Source organism: Quercus suber, unplaced genomic scaffold (assembly GCF_002906115.3).
Source record: "Quercus suber isolate HL8 unplaced genomic scaffold, Cork oak 2.0 scaffold_206, whole genome shotgun sequence".
Taxonomy (NCBI): Eukaryota; Viridiplantae; Streptophyta; class Magnoliopsida; order Fagales; family Fagaceae; genus Quercus; species Quercus suber.
In genome coordinates this window covers 202,889-222,656 of record NW_027069664.1, presented here as the reverse complement: position 1 = coordinate 222,656, position 19,768 = coordinate 202,889, and the positions used below count along the sequence as shown (strand labels likewise).

General features: G+C 33.4%; 2 long non-coding RNA genes and 1 pseudogene across 4 annotated transcripts; 2 read left to right on the top strand and 1 right to left on the bottom strand.

The window, feature by feature from the left end:
• Window positions 1-1,790: 1,790 nt before the first annotated feature.
• LOC111994631 (beta-glucosidase 11-like) lies at window positions 1,791-12,502 on the top strand (annotated as a pseudogene).
• A 651-nt stretch (window positions 12,503-13,153) lies between these two features.
• LOC111992040 (uncharacterized) lies at window positions 13,154-16,129 on the bottom strand. Of its 3 annotated transcripts, XR_010631281.1 has the most exons (6): window positions 15,733-16,129; window positions 15,371-15,478; window positions 15,107-15,181; window positions 14,961-15,019; window positions 14,702-14,837; window positions 13,154-13,621 (listed from the first exon to the last, which is right to left on the bottom strand). It is a non-coding gene; the product is annotated as an uncharacterized LOC111992040 (long non-coding RNA). The 3 variants fall into 3 exon arrangements; XR_010631280.1 differs by lacking the exon at window positions 15,371-15,478 and having other exon boundaries at window positions 15,733-16,109; XR_010631282.1 differs by lacking the exons at window positions 15,371-15,478; window positions 15,733-16,129 and adding an exon at window positions 15,267-15,360.
• A 1,198-nt stretch (window positions 16,130-17,327) lies between these two features.
• On the top strand, window positions 17,328-19,360 carry LOC136070042 (uncharacterized). Its single transcript, XR_010631270.1, has 3 exons — window positions 17,328-17,429; window positions 19,006-19,061; window positions 19,284-19,360. It is a non-coding gene; the product is annotated as an uncharacterized LOC136070042 (long non-coding RNA).
• Window positions 19,361-19,768: the final 408 nt, after the last annotated feature.

Below are 19,768 nucleotides of genomic sequence, written 5' to 3'. Positions count from 1 at the left end.
AAATTCCACAAGGTTCAAACATAAATAAGAATCCCAATTAATTCTCCACAAAAGTAAATTTTTTAAATTAAATTTAAAAATTTTAACACATTAGAAATTTCTTCAAGAACAACTATATATGTTCTTGAATCTCAATAGATATCCACCATCAGCAGAGGGATCATGTCCTAGCAACCTCTTATGACTATAAATCTGAATAACTGATCTGAAAAGAAAAGGAAAAAAAATAAATATATATATATATATATATAAAATAATGAACTAAAAGCCCAATAAGTGATAATTCACACATTCCTGTTGGGAGGTAACAAAAAAACACTATAAGTTTGTATGGAACAAGAAGCATATGGAATATCAACAAAGTGACTAACAATAAATCAATAAATTTAATATTCACACAACGTAAAGAACAAAGAAAGTAGGATAAATGTGTAGGCAAAAATGGCCAAATACTATCTTTGGCCGAAATTATTGGTGTTCTACTACTATTTGTGAAATAATTAGTAATCTACCACTATCTTAAAACTTGAGTTCTTCAAATTCGAGTTTACTATGTAACTCAAGTTCCAAGAACTCAAGTTCCATTAAAATCTGCCACGTTGGCACCCACTAAACTAGATTTTTTAATTAAAAAATTTCACGTGAAACTTGAGTTTCTTCGTAATATAAGTAATGAACCCATCTTGTTTTCAGTCTCACTCTCGCTCTCCTGCACCAAGTCTCCCATCTCTCACCGGAAAACCCACTCTCCATCTCCCTTAACAACTCTCATTTCATTCAGCCCACCGTGTCAAACCTCCCTCTCGAAGTACATTATGAACATCTCATCTTACACATCTCATCTTGTAAGTAACTTAAGGCATGAACAAGCATAAGACAATCTATTTCCTCTGTTTTTTTTCTTCCTTCTGGGGTTGGGGGACTGTTTGGTTTAAGTACATTATGAACCTTGTTACAAGACATGAAACAAACCGTTATTGTGAAAATTTAACACATGGAAAAATAAACATAACGTTCTTGTTATGAGAGAAAGTCATGAGATGTAACTAATAATTATATCAATTAAAAATTTTCACCTATATGACAGTTGTAACTTGTAAGTGTGGTTGATATGATCCTTGAACAACATTAATCTTGGTAAAATATACTAATTAGTAAAAGAATGATCATTGGTCTGTTGGGCTTAGATATGTGAGACTTATTACTAGCCTGCTCCTCGTCACAAAACCATACCCTTTTGTCAGAGCTTAAAAATGGAATGATTCAGTTGCACTTGTGGTAGCAGCATGGATGAAAAAACAAGCCTTTTATCCTGAAATCGAATTATCCATTATAAGTAGATAAAACATTGTTGAGGCATAACTCTATCTATATCTAAGAACCAGCTACCTAATTGGCCCAACTCATATTTCAGGGAATATAAGGTTAGTCTATCTAATGAGCCTTTCTAAAAGGTCTTTTACAATAAATACTAATTACATATTTGAGCTCAATTACATAAACGGGCTTAAATCTTGAAAGAAACTTCCTAGGTGAAGCTTGCAATGAGTTCAATCTTGTCTTTTCCATGCATTCTCAAAGTCAAATGAAAAAAAGTAAAAAAATTGTGGCCATATATGTGGTAGGACTCATGAATGGACACATCCAATAAGATTGTTTCTTTTTTAAGGAATCCAATAAGCAGCTAGAACTATGTTCTTTGTCAATATATATATATATATATATAGAGAGAGAGAGAGAGAGAGAGAGAGACAGAGAGAGTTCTGCTCGGCTCCCACTAAAGCAGGAGGAAAATGTTGAGGCTAGTTCTGCTGACAAGTTTAGCAGCACTAGTTTTAAGCACTGATAAATTTAGCAGAGATGATTTCCCACCTGACTTTGTGTTTGGGGCTGCTGCCTCAGCTTATCAGGTGATCACTTAAATTCCTTTTGCTTCTTTATATGTGTTAATGGTGTTTTTTTTTGGTTTACTCATTCTAATGTAAAATAACAAGCTTCCAGCAAAAAAAGAAGGCAAAATGACAAGCAAATATCTTTCATAATAGTTAAAAAATAAAAAGAAAAAATTTCTCTGATAATTACAAAATTTCTTTATCTTTTCTATATATATATATATATATTGTCTTTTTTTTTTTTTTTTTTTTTTTTTTTTTTTTTTTTTTTTTTTTTTTTTTACAATTTAGTTTCTTCAATCGTTTGTGAAAGGTTGAAGGTGCAGCAAACCTAGAAGGGAGACACCCAGCATATGGGATACATTTGCCCATGTAGGTCACCATATGTTATTACATATTTTTATATTCAAATATTGTTATGTTTTATATTAAAAAGTAAGGTAAAATATTCTTTTGTAAACAACATTATTTACAAAAGTTTATGCATCGCGAAAGTACTTTAGGAATTGACAATTGCTTCCCAAAATTTTTTTTCTCTTAAAAACCAAACTTTCTCGCCCTATATCCAGAAAAAGAAAAATTACCTATCTAATAAAATTTATAAATCATTTTATAAAAATTGAAACAAACACTTCTAGGACCCAAAACCCAACAAAAACACAATTCAAAACGAAAAAAAAAAAAAATTACATCAAAGTACAATACTCTCTCCCCAGTAACCAAAACAGAGAAAAGGTATCTCAATAATTTATGACAAACCAAAATCAAAATGAATTTAAAGCCATAAGAGATAGAATTTGCAATAATTAATTACTCAAATAATCAGTAGACACATTCTAATACATAACCAAGTTGAGTATGTTATGATTTAAACTCAAATTATCACTTCTAAAACAACTAAATATGAACCCAAATTCAATTAATATATATATATATATATATAGACACACACATTAACCCAAACTAAATTCAAACCATATCCAATAGAGCCTGTGACGGGAAATTCAAACACCGAAAGGTATCAACCCAAAACAAAATTGCAAGAAATAATAAGATATTCACCACAAACGTGGCAAAAAAATAGCAGATCCACCCAAAAAAAGAAGAAGAAGAAAATCGAATAAAGATAGATAAAAAGAATAATCACATTTTTATTGTAGGAAAAACATGAAATAAGGAGATGAAGAAAAGTCAAAATAGAGAATTTATAAAAAAGAAGATGGGGAGAAAAAGAGTCAAAATAGGGAGATGAAGAGTTGGAGTAACAGTAATGGTAAACTGAAGAATTATGGGGAAGAATAAGAGTTAAGAACGGGAGAAGAAGTTTATCACCACAAGTATTAGTGCTTGTGGGATGTGGAGGGCAAAGGCCCGGTTTAAGCCTCTACGAAAAGAAAGGGAAAAGAGTTGGAAGACTGATAGGGAGACAAAAAACCAAAAAACTAAAATTAATTACTAAACCTAAATTATTATATACTGTATAGATATTATTATTTTTTATTAATATTGCCAAAAATTGCCTAATGTGACCAAGAAAAACTAACTCTAATACTAATACATTATCCTTATTTTTTGGAGCTTGGGGACACTTTTGGTTATATATTTATGAAGATGATAACTACAGTTTGTCTTTTTATTTTTATATATGAAGACAAAAGTACAATTTGTCTTTTTCATTATCTTTTTGTCAACATAACTTCAGGCTTAGCTTCTCTGTCTCCCTCCTCTCTCCTGTGTGTATTTGTATTAAAATACTTAGTATTCTCAAAAGAAGAAATAATGGATTAATCTCACATTGAAAAATAAATGAGTTAAAGATGTTTAAAGTATGTGCTGTGTATTTAAGAGTTAGGCCATTTTGGATATACACCATTATCAGTTTCTTTAAAATATTTTCCCCTCTCCTCGTGTGTGTAGTCTTACACATCTCATCTTGTAAGTAACTTAAGGAATGAACAAGCATAAGACTATCTATTTTCCTTCTTCTTTTTTCTTTTTTTTTTCCCTTCCTTCTGGGGTTGGAGGGCTGTTTGGTTTAAGTACATTATGAACCATTTTACAAGACACGATACAAACCATTATTGTGAAAATTTGACACATGGAAATATATACTTAACGATCTTGTTATAAGAGAAAGTCATGAGATGTAACTAATAATTATATCAATTAAAAATTTTCACCTATAATGATAGTTGTAAGTGTGATTGATATGATCCATGAACCACATTAAGCTTGGTGAAATATACTAATTACTAAAAGAACGATCATTGTCTGTTGGGCTTAGGAATGTGAGACTTATTACAAGCCTGCTGCTACCCTTTTGTCAGAATTTGAAAATGGAATGATTCATAGAAGAAAAAAAAAAACAAGCCTTTTTCCTGAAATTGAATTATCCATTATAAGTGGATAAAACATTGCTAAGACTTATTTCTGTCTATATATAAGAATTAGGAGCCTAATTGGCCCAACTCATATTTCAGGGAATATGCATGGAACCAATGGGGACATAGCATGTGATGAGTATCATAAATATAAGGTCAATCTATGTAATGAACCTTTCTAAAATATCTTTTGCCATAAATACTAATTACATATTTGAGGTCAATTAATCATCTTATTGATTGCATAGGAAGCTAATGATTCTGTGTATATGATATTTCTTGTAACAATTATATGGTTAAGTCCTAACCAACCAAGCATAATCAACTCACTGTCGAAAACACACCTTACATGTATGATTACATTCATTTAACTCTGCAAGAGGATGTCCAGCTCATGGAAGACACAGGTATAGAAGCCTATAGGTTTTCTATATCTTGGTCAAGGCTTATCCCAAGTATGATCACATAACTGTCATTCACTTTAACTAAAAAAGACATAAGTTATTTTTGGTTCTTTCTCTCACACTTAAACTTCTGATTGTCTCTCATTCAGATGGAAGAGGAGCTGTTAATCCAAAGGGTTTGCAATATTACAACAAGCTCATCAATGAGCTAATCAGCCATGGTTATAGCCAGCTTCTATCATAGATGTTCATAATGCCAATTTCTTAACAATGCAGCCATTTTTTCATTAAAAAAAAAAAGAAAAAAAAAGAAGAAAGGGTACTTCCAAGAAGCTAATATAAAAATGTGTTCCCTTAGCTGAGGTTTTTCACTTCTTGATTTCACACAGGAATACAACCACACGTAACATTACACCACACTGATCTTCCTCAAGCACTTGAAGATGAGTATGGAGGATGGGTTAGTCGGAAGATTGTGTATGGTTCCCAACCCTTGTCCATCATACACCACTCCTTTGCACTTAAAAGTGTATACATTCCCTGCACTAAGCACAAATAATTGCTAGGAATGTGACTCAATAACGAGATTTGTATGCAGGAAAGACTTCACGACATATGCAAATGTGTGCTTCAAGAAGTTTGGTGACAGGATATCATATTGGACTACTATAAATGAGGCCAATGTTTTCGTGCTTGAGGGTTATGATACTGGATTTCTTCCTCCTCAGCGATGTTCACCTTTATATGGAGGTAACTGCTCTATAGGAAACTCCTCAACTGAGCCGTACATGGCAGCTCATCATATCCTGCTGGCACATGCATCAGCTGCTAGATTATATAAGAAATGATACTAGGTATGATTCAATCTGTTCATTGTCAGCGTTCTGACCAATGTAGCGAATTTCTAAATTTCCCTACTATTTGATGTTCAAGGACAATTATCATGCTTGAGCATCCCAGCATGATTAAAAATCCACTACTTCTTTGTACAGCATTTAGGCCTTCATTTTTCATTTGGGAAACATCAATTTGAACGTTATAACTATATCAAAATGCCATTTTAGAGAAACTATGGGCAATGCAGGACAAGCAACATGGTGTTATAGGGCTCAATGTCTTTTCCTATTGGTTCATTCCTTTAACAAACAGTACTGAAGATAAAATTGCCACTCAAAGAGCCAACAATTTTTACTTGGGTTGGTAAGTTCTAATATCATGTATATGAAGTGGTATCTATTTTCTTTCATTTGTTTGTGTGATTTTCTATCTATTTGGCTTTCATCATCTTATTTTGGATTCTGTCAAGTCTAATGTCTTTCTGAGAAGGCACAAAAAATAAAAGTTTTTGTGGATTTCGTTTTGAGCTGTAAAAACTACTTCTATCCAATTTCCTTTAGTAAGTTGCAAATGAATTGGATCTCAGAATTTATTCAAACTTTTGGCAACCGTTCCTGGCTTTGTGCTGCAGGTTTGTGGATCCCTTGGTATTTGGAGACTATCCTCAGACCATGAAAAAGATTGTAGGCTCTAGACTTCCATCCTTTACCTATGCTGAGTCCAGTCAGGTTAAGGGTTCATTTGACTTGATTGGAGTGAATCATTGCATCACAATGTATGTCAGTGATAACCCGAGCAGCCTAAATATGGAAGATAGAGATGTTTTGGCAGACATGGCGGTACAGTCTACAAGTATGTTTTTGACACATTGTTGGGATTTTAGTAGAATAGGTTGATAGTGATAAACAAATGAAGTCTTGGATTACATCACTTTTTTTTAGTTTGATTGACAAAACTTCCATCTTCTCTGTACTGCATTGGATACATGTCCTGTATTTCATGCCACACTGAAGTCTTGGTCAATGTAACCTATGTGTTAAGCAGTTGTAGTTATGCTCATCCAGTTTAGATATGGAATTGCAATTACTCACAAGTTTTTGGTTGTGGCAAGAATTTGAAATGATACATCCATATTTGAGGTGAGAGGCTGAACATAAAAATTTAAGGCCAGTTTGATTTGTCTTGTTATTTTAGTGCATTACTAATCAGTTTGTTTGACTCAGTATCCAATTGCACCCTGGGGTCTGCAAGGAATCCTGGAGTATATCAAGCAATTTTATGGGAACCCTCCTGTTTACATTCATGAAAATGGTCTCTCTCTCTCTCTCTCTCTCTCTCTCTCTCTCTCTGCAGTAGCACTACAGATCATTTCAGCTTCATTGTAGTATTACAAGACATGACAATTTGCTTTTCATCTTGTCAAAGTAGTTCTTTACAAGAATTTTTGCATTAGTATATTTAGCCTCTGATTCCACGGTTTGAATTTGATCACAGTTTCACTTAAAAAAGATCAATGATAAGTTTTACTAAATTGTAACTGGGCAGCAAAATCACTTGTCAAAGTATATTTTCTCAAGCTGTAGACTTGCGTTGCAAATATATAAAGTATTAAAATTTCCTTCCATTGTAACTTCTTTTTCTAATTTCATTTTTGGAGCAGTTATGTCAATTTTTATAGAGATACTCAATAGCTGGGTGTGGAATCAGGAAAACATCCTCTATAGGATGAATGGAAATCAAATTGCAGAAAAGAAGAAAAAAAAATATGAAAAGCCATATGAGAGTATGATTTGGAATTACGCTGTAATACACAAGGCTATTGTGGCAAAATGTGACAAACTTTTAATAGATTATTGAAATATCTATTGGTAGGAATAGTGAAAAGTACCATAATGCACAAACTAATGGTTTGGCACAGTTTGAAATAATCAACCAATGCATTGATAGAATTAACTAAAACTATAGAAAAGTTTCAACTTTTCTTCCTATTTCTAGATGAAATATTGCTCATTCTTTCTTTGGGCATACTTTTCTAGTATAGAGCTTGCATTAGGTTGGTCATCCAATTGAGGAAATCTGACATGACATGTATCTCTCTGCAGGTCAATGAACAAGACGTAATTCAACACTGGAAGATTGGCCTAGGGTAAAATATTTGCATGGATATATTGGCAGTTTGCTTGATGCATTGAGGTATGTCTGTAGGCCTTAAATAAACCTAACACATGATGATGTGAGAGTCTTGTCATAATTTTCTTTGATTTGTTTGCAGTCCTTGACAGAAATTCCTATTTACTGTTAGGTTTATTTGCCAAGTTTATTTTTGAAGATAATTAGCATACCAGTGGCTCATGATTTGATGATTCCATCTCACATATATACTGAATTCAAAAGTAAGATTAATGTAGATGTTATGACCTAATATTTGTATTATCTTTTCTGGAAAGAGAGTTTGATGTGACTAATTAGTGCTACAAAAATTAATCAAATGGAATTAGTTGCTTCACTTGATCAATTAAAAGGGTATCGTGATATGTAGATTCCAATGATCTCATCTAGTAAAGTCTCTTATTGTCAAATAAACCAATATGAGATGGATGCCATATGTTTCAAAGTCTATTATACCTACAAAAAAAATCATATGATAGGTCTTAATTATATTTCTGGTTGTTTCTTTTTAATTGATACATAGTTACTAAATTTTGATGTGATTACTTTTATCTCACCATTCTTAAAATCTTGGAAGGAATGGATCAAATACAAGAGGTTATTTTACATGGTCTTTCTTGGATTTATTTGAAATGTTGGATGGCTATGAATCAAGCTACGGCCTATACTTCGTGGATTTGGATGACCCGGATTTAAAAAGACAACCTAAGCTCTCTGCTCATTGGTAAATGCCATATGTTTCAAAGTCTATTATACCTACAAAAAAAATCATATGATAGGTCTTAATTATATTTCTGGTTGTTTCTTTTTAATTGATACATAGTTACTAAATTTTGATGTGATTACTTTTATCTCACCATTCTTAAAATCTTGGAAGGAATGGATCAAATACAAGAGGTTATTTTACATGGTCTTTCTTGGATTTATTTGAAATGTTGGATGGCTATGAATCAAGCTACGGCCTATACTTCGTGGATTTGGATGACCCGGATTTAAAAAGACAACCTAAGCTCTCTGCTCATTGGTAATCCAATTTCTTGAAGGGGAAAAACATCAGTTCAGATGGATATATTGAACTTCAGAGGAATATCTCTGCAGTTTCTCCTTATTTACTTAAGTAGATTAGGCTATGTACATGTACTTTGTATAATGGTTTGTTTATTATTCTTTTTCTTTTTTTTCTTCCTTTTGTCAAAGTATATGAACCAACGGTGTGCTACTTTGTAGCAATTTTTCAAAAATGGTATATAGATATCTTTGATGTTCTTCAATATATTTAAGAGAAAACGTTCCATCAAGCTGTGGCGTAAAACCTGTGTTTTATGCCAGCCAATAAAGTCCTAACACGTGTATAATATTAAGTTCCCACTGAAATCCAATGGGATTTTTTAGAAAATAACTACAAAACCCAAACAATATTATTAGTTAGGCAACGTTTCAAACATATTGCATTTCTAACAATTCGACTTCAGAGGAGTCGATTTTACTGTTCATATCGCCTATTTTTTGCGCCACGTAGATAAAGAAATCAAGTCCTTTGGACTCATTTCTTATACACAAAAACCGACTTCTCTGGAGTCGTTTTCTATACAAAGAAATCGACTTCAGCGAAGTCGATTTCTTTGTATAGATATTCAAACACTGAATCAAGCTTTTTTGTCTATTATTTCAAATGAGCCTCTTCATTACTTACAGCTACTGGGAACTGGGCACGAGTGGTCCAGGCAGAGTCGGACAGTGGTGGCGCCTGCATCGTCGGCGTTCTGAATAAGCTCCTTTAGCACCGTCGTACCTCACGGATCCGCCGAGTCTGACCGAAGTCTTCCAGTTCCACAAACATCGACGACGACGACTCCATTTCGAGATCAGATCAGAACAGATTTGTCATTCGTGGAGGAAAGCTGTTTGGGTTTCGTTTGGGTTTTGTACCTCACAGATCTGTTTGGGTTTCGTTTTTTTTGGAATTGAATTGGTCGCCGAAGGGAGATTGAGGCTATTTGCAGTTTGTAGTTGTACTGGGTCGCCTGGGATTTCGGTTTCTATATAAATCGACTTCACTGGAGTCGAGTCGATTTCTTTGTATAGAAAACGACTCCAGCGAAGTAATTTTCTGTGTGTTTGAAATGAGTCCAAAGGACTCGATTTCTTTATCTACGTGGCACAAAAAATAGGCGATATGAACAGTAAAATCGACTCCTCTGAAATCGAATTGTTAGAAATGCAATATGTTTGAAACGTTGCCTAACTAATAATATTGTTTGGGTTTTGTAGTTATTTTCTAAAAAATCCCGAAATCCAACTCCAAACAGACTGAAAACAGAGGCTGAAAAACAGAGAACGAAGAAAAAACTCAGACAAAATCTCACCGCCACAGCCCTCCCTCTTCCATCTTTGCTTGCCCAATCCTCCACCACACCACACACCAGAGCTCACTGCCACAGAGTTCGCCAGAGCTGTGCTTGAGAACGAATTAAGAAAACCCATCTTCCATCTTTGCTTGCCCAAACCTCCACCACACCACACACCGAAGCTCACCGCCACAGAGGTCGCCGGAGCTGTGCGTGGAGCTTGGAAACATACCGAAGCCGCCGTGAGCCACGATCCTAAGGTTTGTTTTTCATGATTTTACCTTTTCCCCAATTTGGATTTCGAATTATTGATGGGTTTTTCTGTTTTTTGGGTTTATGGGTTTAGTACAGTTGTGTTTGGGATTTTGGGTTTTGGAATTGGAGTTTAAAGGTTCTGGGTATTGCTAATTTTGTGCTAATATTGCTCATTACTAATAGCTTGAGGTTTTGTGCTAATTTTGTGCTTTTTGATTGGAGTTTAAAGGTTCTGTTTTCTGATTGCTTTTTGATTGCTGTACGTAGAGGGTACTGCAAAAACTTTAGTTGAAGGTTTATTTGCTGCTGGAGATGTACAGGTAATCCTCTCCAGAGTTAGCTTTTTTATTTCTTCAGTTTTCAATTGGTCCTGGACCTGTCAAGAATTATTGTGTCAATTTAGATACCTTACCCAAGACTCTGGTCCAAATGTTGCAACATTTCAACTAGCGGTCATCTTATTGGTTCAGAAATTGTATTGACTATATATGTTGTGTCTATTAATTATTGCTTGTTGGATTTATGAAGAATTGGGATACATTCAAGGAAATTTTGAGAACTAGTTGGGGAAAATCTTGTATGAATGGAAGTGATGCATGTTACAATCTTTGTCATCTAATCAGTTTCTTGGCATGTCCCATTTAAAGAGGAAAGAGATAGTGCAAGAAATTAGGTTTTAGCCTTCTGTTACATTTGTATTTTCTTTTCTTTTTTTTTTTTTTTTTTTATAATTGTTTTTGGTTAAGTTAAAAAAAATTTCTAATATGTTAACACATCTTATTCTTTCTATGAATTCCTTAAACTGGTTTAAGGTCTCTGTGTGTGTGTGGTGAGGGGTTAGAATTGAAACTCCATATTGATAACTTTAGAGGACATATGTTGATAAGGAAGAGTCAGTTGGATTGTGAATTTAGAAGATAATATGAATAAAGCTTATATGCTTGGTTGGGGGTACTCACATGCCATCAAAATTGTAACAACTAATCTTCTTTTAAATGCTTTTGTATCTGTCATGGCAAAGGCATGCTCTCTCTATCTTTTCTTCACTTACCAATGAATGGAAATTATAGTGTTTTATTAATGGGAACTTTTATATTAATGTTGGCACCAAAATTCATAGCCTGTTAATGTACTCATATTTCAGACTGTTCACTAAAAAAAATGTTCTGCAAATGCAGAACATTGATAAAAATGAATTGTAATAGCTGATTTGATACCTAAGAGAGTATTATCTGCCAATGAAAATTTTGCAGGGAAAATTTTGACCATAGTTTCTATTATCTGCTAATGAATACCATGTGTATGTTTGCTCAAATATCTTTATGTTGTCCTGTTTGATTATTTTTTTATGCAAATCATTATATCTTTATTTAGTCCTGTTTGTTGTGTATGGCTTTGCTATGACAGCTTAATGCTCAAGTCCATGGCATAAGGTGTAGGAGATGACTGTCATTTAACATTAATTATGCACAATTTTACTTGACCAAATTGAATCTGATTTTTTTTTTTTTTTTTTGGGTTGGTAATTACCTAACCCAATTTTAGAAGATTCAAAAGAATGTTACTTATTGTATGATAGGATTGCTTTGTTTCCTATATATATTTTTCTTTCAATTTTTCAATTTGTGTTTCCTTTTTTTTTTTTAAGAAAACCTTGATTGAATTGTTTCCTTTTTTTTTAGGTTGGTAGTTACCTAACCCAGTTTTAGAAGATTCAAGAGAATGTTACTTATTGTATGATAGGATTGCTGAATTGTTTCCTATATATATTTCTTTCAATTTTTCAATTTGTGTTTCCTTTTTTTTGTTTTTTTAAACCTTGACTGAATTGTTTCCTTTTTTTTTTCCTTGGATTTTGTATTTCTTTCAATTTTGCTTCTTACAGGTGCCTTCCCAACAAGTTTACTTACTGTGGTTATTGAATTCTCCGCTGTCAACTTTAGCCTCTGGGACACAACTGGTATCCATTACAACAATTCCAAGAAAGTTGATGTACAAACAAGTTTTGTGTCCAAGAGAAGGGATTGAGAAGCAAATATTTTTTTGGTTATATAATGTTTAAATTATGGTGAATAGACATAGAGCCATCTTCTTTTTTGTATTCCCAACGTAGGGTCTTCTTTTTTGTATATTGAACTATGACAGGTTTTATTCTAGATGAATGTATTCTCAATTAGAAATTTCCCCAAAGAATTGTGACAAATTTTATTTCAAGATGTATGGTCAATTACGTGATCTTTTATGAATTGAATTGTGACAGGTTTTATTTTAGGTGAATGTATTCTCAATTATAAACTTTTCTAAAAAAAAAAAAAATTAATTGTGACAGGTTTTATTTCAGATGTCTTTGTAATCTTATAATTCTCTTTTTGTATTCTAAATCATAACAGGTTTTATTATAATTAAATTGTGATAGGTTTTATTTCAATTTTTATTCTAAATTGAGTTGTTATTATGTCAAATTTTAGTTTGTATGGTACAGAAGTATTAGTTGGCTTGTATTATTTCTAAATTCATGACCTGTCTATGAATTTAACAAGTGAGATTTTTGGTAGTAACTTTTGTAAGCTCTAAGGTCTCTTTGTAATTAAGTCTAGTTATGGTCTAGATTGGTGCTAGTCCTTTTGTTTTTCCTTGCTTCTGAATTTGCTGTGTTGACTGGTTTTGTACTGTTTCTTTGCTGTTGAATGAATTTCAGTCATATCTCCCAAAAAAAAAAAAAAAAACCTCCTGTTGTTTCCATTCATGATTTGCATTGAGATTTTTCTTTTTATGATCTTTTGCTTCAAAACAAGCTATGAACCTGAAATGTATCCTAATTCCATATATTCAAATCTACAAAGTATACTCAAAACACTAGTACACCATTATCAAACCAATTGATATATAAATAATCATTAGAGCATTTGTCCACAACCTATGTCAAAGATTAAAAAAAAAAAAATTTCAAAACAATGCAAACTATACACTAGGAGCAAACTTGCTCGGTACAATATAAGATACCTCCGACTAAAAGGCTTTTGAAACAATATCAAATCTCTAGCATACAAGACATGTTCTAGAGCATATACAATATCTCCCTAGTCTACCATATATTTGTCTATCTATATAGAATTAAGAAGGAAAGGGGGCATTCCTCCACCCAAATTCCCTTAGAATGTCTCTTGAGAGCTTCCTTTGCTATTACATGAGCTGCTTGATTACATAAAGAATTTGTAAAACTAAAAACTTTTTTGAAGTGTGATGCTCTCCACTGGATGTCTTCAACCAATGTTCCAAAAGGGGCAAAGACATTTCTCTGGATTTTGTAGAGCTAGGAATAGATCAGTAGTCACCTTCAAGCATGAGATCATACAAACTCAAGTCAGCAGCAAACTATATTAGTAAACTTATTATTTGACAAGTGATACTAACTGTATTAGTAACAAGAAAATCTATATAAAGGCAACATACATAAGACTCTAAATAATTACAAGCTAAAATTCAAATTATTAACAAACTCTACAAAGGAAGGGATACAAACACCACAAAATCTAGTAGAATACTAATACAATTACAACAAAAATAAATATTTTAGCTCAAGAATTGATAACTCAAAGCCATTAAATGTGTGGTTACTTATCTCTATCGTTATTGTCCATATAAGCAAAGGGGTATCCTAATAAGAAACAATTACATATGAAAGCTCATTCAAGTTGCAACTATGATCCTAATGATTGCCAAACTCACATTAGGCATTCAAATCAGCCAATGTTCTGAAATTTGGAACTTACTCTCGGTTAATGCCAAAGCCAAGAGACCTATACACACACCAACTACAAGCAGGTCACTTTCAGTTCAATCACTGCATATTTGGCCATAGCCAATATCCCAATTTTAAAACCCAAGCAAAATCAGCAAGCTTCATACTTAACAATAAAACTTAGTCATCAGACAGATCAAAATTGAAACAAAATGAGATCCAAGGGTTCAATAAACAAAAATAAAAATTAAAGGAAAAAAATAACAGATGGACCCTTAACACCAACTATAGTTCCCACAAATCTATGGCAAGGAAGAGAAACAAATTAAAATGAATAAGCAGCCTCCAAGCTTGAAAGACCAACCATCACATAAGGAGAAATTTAATTGGTATGGTATTTTCTTACTAGATGAAAAAAAATTTCCCTAAACCATTGAAGACTATTAGGAATAAAAATACGTTCAAAATTTTGATATTACTCTTCGGAAATGTTGAACAAAGAGAAAACTTTATATATATAAAAAAAATGTCCCAAAATAATTCTATTATAAATTTGGAACCAGATGTTTCTCTATTATAAGTTTATACATGATAGCCAATGTAAATTTTACAAAAAAAATAACAAAATTAGAGGTCACAATAACTCAAGCATAAAGTTTTGCAGTAAAACTACCTTCTGATACCTTTGGCTGGTAACCATCGGAAGATGTTCTTGGGAGAAGTAATAAGTTGGCCTGTGATAATGATAGCATTGCCATCAAGTGCAAAACTGACAACACCTCATACCAAGCATTAGACATGCCGGTTTCCTGCAAAAGTATTGATCCATATAAAAATATCAATTCCACTGAACGGAGGGGGATGTAATGACAACTAGAAATGAAAGGCAGAACAGAAAATTGAAACTTGATAGATTAGTCCTATACTCCCACCTCTACATCATCCTCCTGATTTACCCATACAAATTGTACCTTGTATTGTAGATGGCTTCCTGCAAATACCAGATAAGTGCCACTATTATGAATTATCCAAAACAGTTAAAACATTCAAATCATAGTGGCACTAATACACACTTTACCATCTTTAACTAGTCCTAAAAGAACAGGCAAGAAATCTTCCAGAGCCTACTGAAGATCGGCTAAGGTTGAACCTCCTACAAACAACAAAATTATCCAATGTTTCAATAACTGAGGTCTCACAATTAGTAAAGCAATATCAAGTTTTTTCTATGACAATACGAGTTCTCAGAGCAGATAGGTGCTCCACTAAATTCTTGGACAAGTGATCACCCAATGAGTGGGAGAAATCAACAGGTTTAGGAATCCGAAAACCAGGAACATACACAGAAACATCCCCAATATTCCCTGGCCTCCTTAAACATCCACAGGTTTGATAAGCCCATAAACCCAGAAAAACCCATCAATAATGTTTTCTCTTCTCAATATCACACCTAGCAATAACAATTCAAAGACTACAATATTAGCACAAAACCCAAAATTAGCACAAAATTAGCACAAAACCTCAAGCTATTAGTAATGAGCAATATTAGCACAAAACTAGCAATACCTAGAACCTTTAAACTCCAATTCCAAAACCCAAAATCCCAAACACAACTGTACCGAAACCATAAACCCAGAAAACAGAAAAACCCATCAATAATTCGAAATCCAAATTGGGAAAAAGGTAAAATCATGAAAAACAAACCTTAGGATCCTGGCTCACGGCGGCTCCGATATGTTTCCAAGCTCCACGCACAGCTCCGGCGACCTCTGTGACGGTGAGCTTTGATGTGTGGTGTGGTGGAGGTTTGGGCAAGCAAAGATGGAAGATAGGTTTGGATTTTAGTGGGAACTTATTATTATACACGTGGCAGGATTTTATTGGCTGAAGTAATACACAAGTTTTACGCCACAGCCTGATAGAACGTTTTCTCTATGTTTAAGTGGGAAAGATAGAGGCCCTTTCTGATATTGCCGACAATTTCAAAGACAACAACTATTCACTTCTTCAAAAGTCATCTACTTTGATACGTGGAGCGCTCTAGTACAACGCATTACACAAGACCTTCTCCATGTGTGTTTGGCTAACTTATATTTTGGTAGCTTATTTATGAGGGAGTATTGGATTGAATGAAATATGCAAATGAACCAAAATGGGTTAAAAGTATGAACTTTTTTTATATTTTCTTGTGCGGTTTGTCAGAAACTGAAGATGGCAACGCTGGGTAGTGCAAGGGAGGATGACCAACTCTTGTGAGTTCTTGTTTTGGTCCAAAAAAATACAGGCTTATTTTATGGTGCTTTTGTTGCTAAATAAAATTTTTGGACAAAATTTATCACTTTTGGCAAACCATGGTTCACATAAGTTCACTGCTAACACCATTTTTATTGTGCATCAATCAAATAGACCAAGTCAAAAATTATGAAAAAAAAAATATATATATATATATATCTGAAATTTTTTTTCTCACTCAAATTACTGTTTCAATTAATAAAAATATTGAGAGAGATAAATTCCACTGACATACTCTGAGGTTTTGACTAATGCCAACCAAGTCCAAGACTTTTCAAAACTATCCAGTTTGGTCCCTAAAGCCAACTTAGTCCCTAAACAGTCAGTTTTTTTTCTCAACTGTTTTAGGGATTAAACTAGTTTTAGAGACTAAATTGGTTAGTTTTGAAAAGTTTTAGACTTGGTTGGGATTAGCCCAAATGGAATTTACCCAATATATAGATATAGAGTACCTTTTTTTTTTTTTTTTTAGAGTACTAGATATAGAGTACTTGGTTGCAGTTAATCCAAGTAGAGGCTTATAATACCAAGCATAGAGTACAATTCAATCCTGTCTTTACCATGCTTTCTCAAAGTCAAATAAATAAAATAAAATTGGCCATAAATTAAAGCTGTGTATGCGGTAGGACCTTAGGGCTCATGAATGGACAAACCCAATAAGATTCTTTTTTTTAAAGAATCCAATAGGCATCTAAAACTATGTTGCGTACGTTCTTTAACAACATATATGTATATATAGAGAGAGAGAGTACTGCGAGGCTCCTCTACTAAAACAGGAGGAAAATGTTAAGGCTAGTTTTGCTGACAAGTTTAGCAGCACAAGTTTTAGGCACTGATACATTTAGCAGAGATGATTTCCCACCTGACTTTGTGTTTGTGCTGCTTCCTCAGCTTATCAGGTAATCACTTAAATTCCTTTTGGTTCTTTTTATGTGTTAATGATATATATATTTTTTGGTTTACTCATTCTAATGTAAATAACAAGTAAATATCTTCTTCTTTTTTATTATTATTTATATTTTTGTTTCTTCAATCGTTTGTGAAAGGTTGAAGTGCAGCAAACGTAGATGGAAGGACCCCCAGCATATGGGATACATTCGCCCACGCAGGTCAGCACATGTTAATATATTTTTATATTCAAATATTGTTATGTTTTATATTGAAAAGTAAGGTGAAAATATTTATTTGTAGACAAACATTATTTACAAAAGTTTATGCATACGTGAAAGCACTTTAGGAATTGACAATTACTTCCAAAAACAGATTTTCTTAAAATCCAAACTTTCTCAATTCAAACAAAAATAATTGCCTATCAACATTTATATAAATCAAGGAAAAAAAAAATGAAACAAACACTTTTAGGACCCACCAAATTCAAGAGAGAGGGAGCTTGTGATGGGGAATCGGAACGCCAAAATGTATCAACCTAAAACAAAACTGCAAGAAAGAATAAGAAATTCACCACAAATGTGGCAAAAACAATAATAAATCCACCCAAAAAAATCAATAAAGAGAGAGGAAAAGAAAAATTGCCTTTTTGTTTTGGGAAGAAAATGGAATGGGGGAGAGGTGTAGAGGAAGTAATAGGAAATTTATAGAAAAGAAGATGGGGGAGAAGAAGAGTCAAGATAGGGAGATAAAGAGTTGGAGGAACAACGGGAAGTAAGAGTTAAGAAACTGAGAAAAGTTGGAAACTAAACAAATTATTACTAAACCTACATATCATATGTAGCATAGATATTTTTTTTATTATTAAATATTACAAAAAGAGGAAAAATTGTTGGTAAAAGGAGTGGAGTGGCTGATGACATGTTGGAATAAGAGTTTTGCAAAAGTAAAAGGAAAACAAATAGCCTAATGTGTCCAAGAAAAATGAACTCTAATACATTATCCTTTATTTTAAAGCTTGGGGCTCCCATTATCCTTTATTTTAAAGCTTGGGGCTCCCTAGGAGGAACTTATAGTTATATATTTATGAAGATGAGAACTACATTTTGTTTTTTTTTTTTTTTTTTTTTTATCTTTTTTCTATGAAGAACAAACGTACAATTTGTCTTTTTCGTCAAGCTTAATTAGCTTCTCTGTCTGTCTCTCTTTTGGGTGAGTAATCTCTCTTACACAACTCATCTTGTAAGTAACTTAAGGCATGAACAAGCGCAGCGACACAACTCATCTTGTAAGTAACTTAAGGCATGAACAAGCGCAGCGGAGGGGGGGGGGGGGCTGTTTGGTTTAAAGTACATTAAGAACCTGGTTACAAGACCTGATACAAACCGTCATTGTGAAAATTTTAACACATGGAAATATATACATCACATTGTTATGAGAGAACGTCATGAGATGTAACTAATAATTCTATCAATTAAAAAATAATCTAAAATGATAGTTGTAAGTGTAATTTATTTGATCCTTGAACAACATAAAGCTTGGTGAAATATACTAATTAGTAAAAGAATGATCATTGGTCTGATGGGCTTAACTATGTAAGACTTATTACTAGCCTGCCTTGTCACAAACCATGCCTTTTTGTCAGAACTTAAAAATGGAATGATTCAGTTGCACTTGTGGTAGCGGCATAGAAGAAAAAGCAAGCCTCTTTCCTCAAATGGACTTGTCCATTATAAGTTGAGACATATCTGGCTATATCTGAGAATCGGCTGCCTAATGGCCCAACTCATATTTCAGGGAATATGCACGGAGCCAGTGGGGACATAGCATGTGATGGGTACCATAAATACAAGGTCAGTCTATGTAAGGGCCTTTCTTAAAGGTCTTTTACCATAAACCGATCACATATTGAGCTTAATTAATCATCTTTTGGTTTACACATGAAGCTAACCATTCTCTCTGTCTGATATTTTGTAACAACTATATGGTTATGTCCTGACCAAGCAAGCATAATCAACTGTCAAAAACACACCTTATAATCTTATATGTATGACTACGTTCATTTAATTCTGCAGGAGGATGTTCAGCTAATGAAAGACATGGGTTGGAAGCCTATAGGTTTTCCATATCATGGTCACGGCTTATCCCACGTATGATCACATAACTGTCACTCACTTTAACTAAACAAAAAAATAAGTTATTTCTGTTCTTTCTCTCACGCTTAAACTTCTGATTGTCTAACTTTCAGTGGAAGAGGAGCAGTTATCCAAAGGGTTTGCAATATTACAACAATCTCATCAATGAGCTAATCAGCCATGGTTATAGCCAGCATCCATCATTGATGTTGATAATGCCATTTTCTTAACAATGCAGGCCCTTTTTTTTTTTTTTTAACAAGGAAGAAAAAAAGTACTTCCAAGAAGCTAATATAAAAATGAGTTTCCTCTAGCTGAGATTCTTCTCCTCTTGATTGCACACAGNTAAGACTGCATTGTTCAGGGGTTTTCTCCACATAAATGTAGCCAGAAAAGTTGCTGCAGTACATTTAATGCGGTGGTAG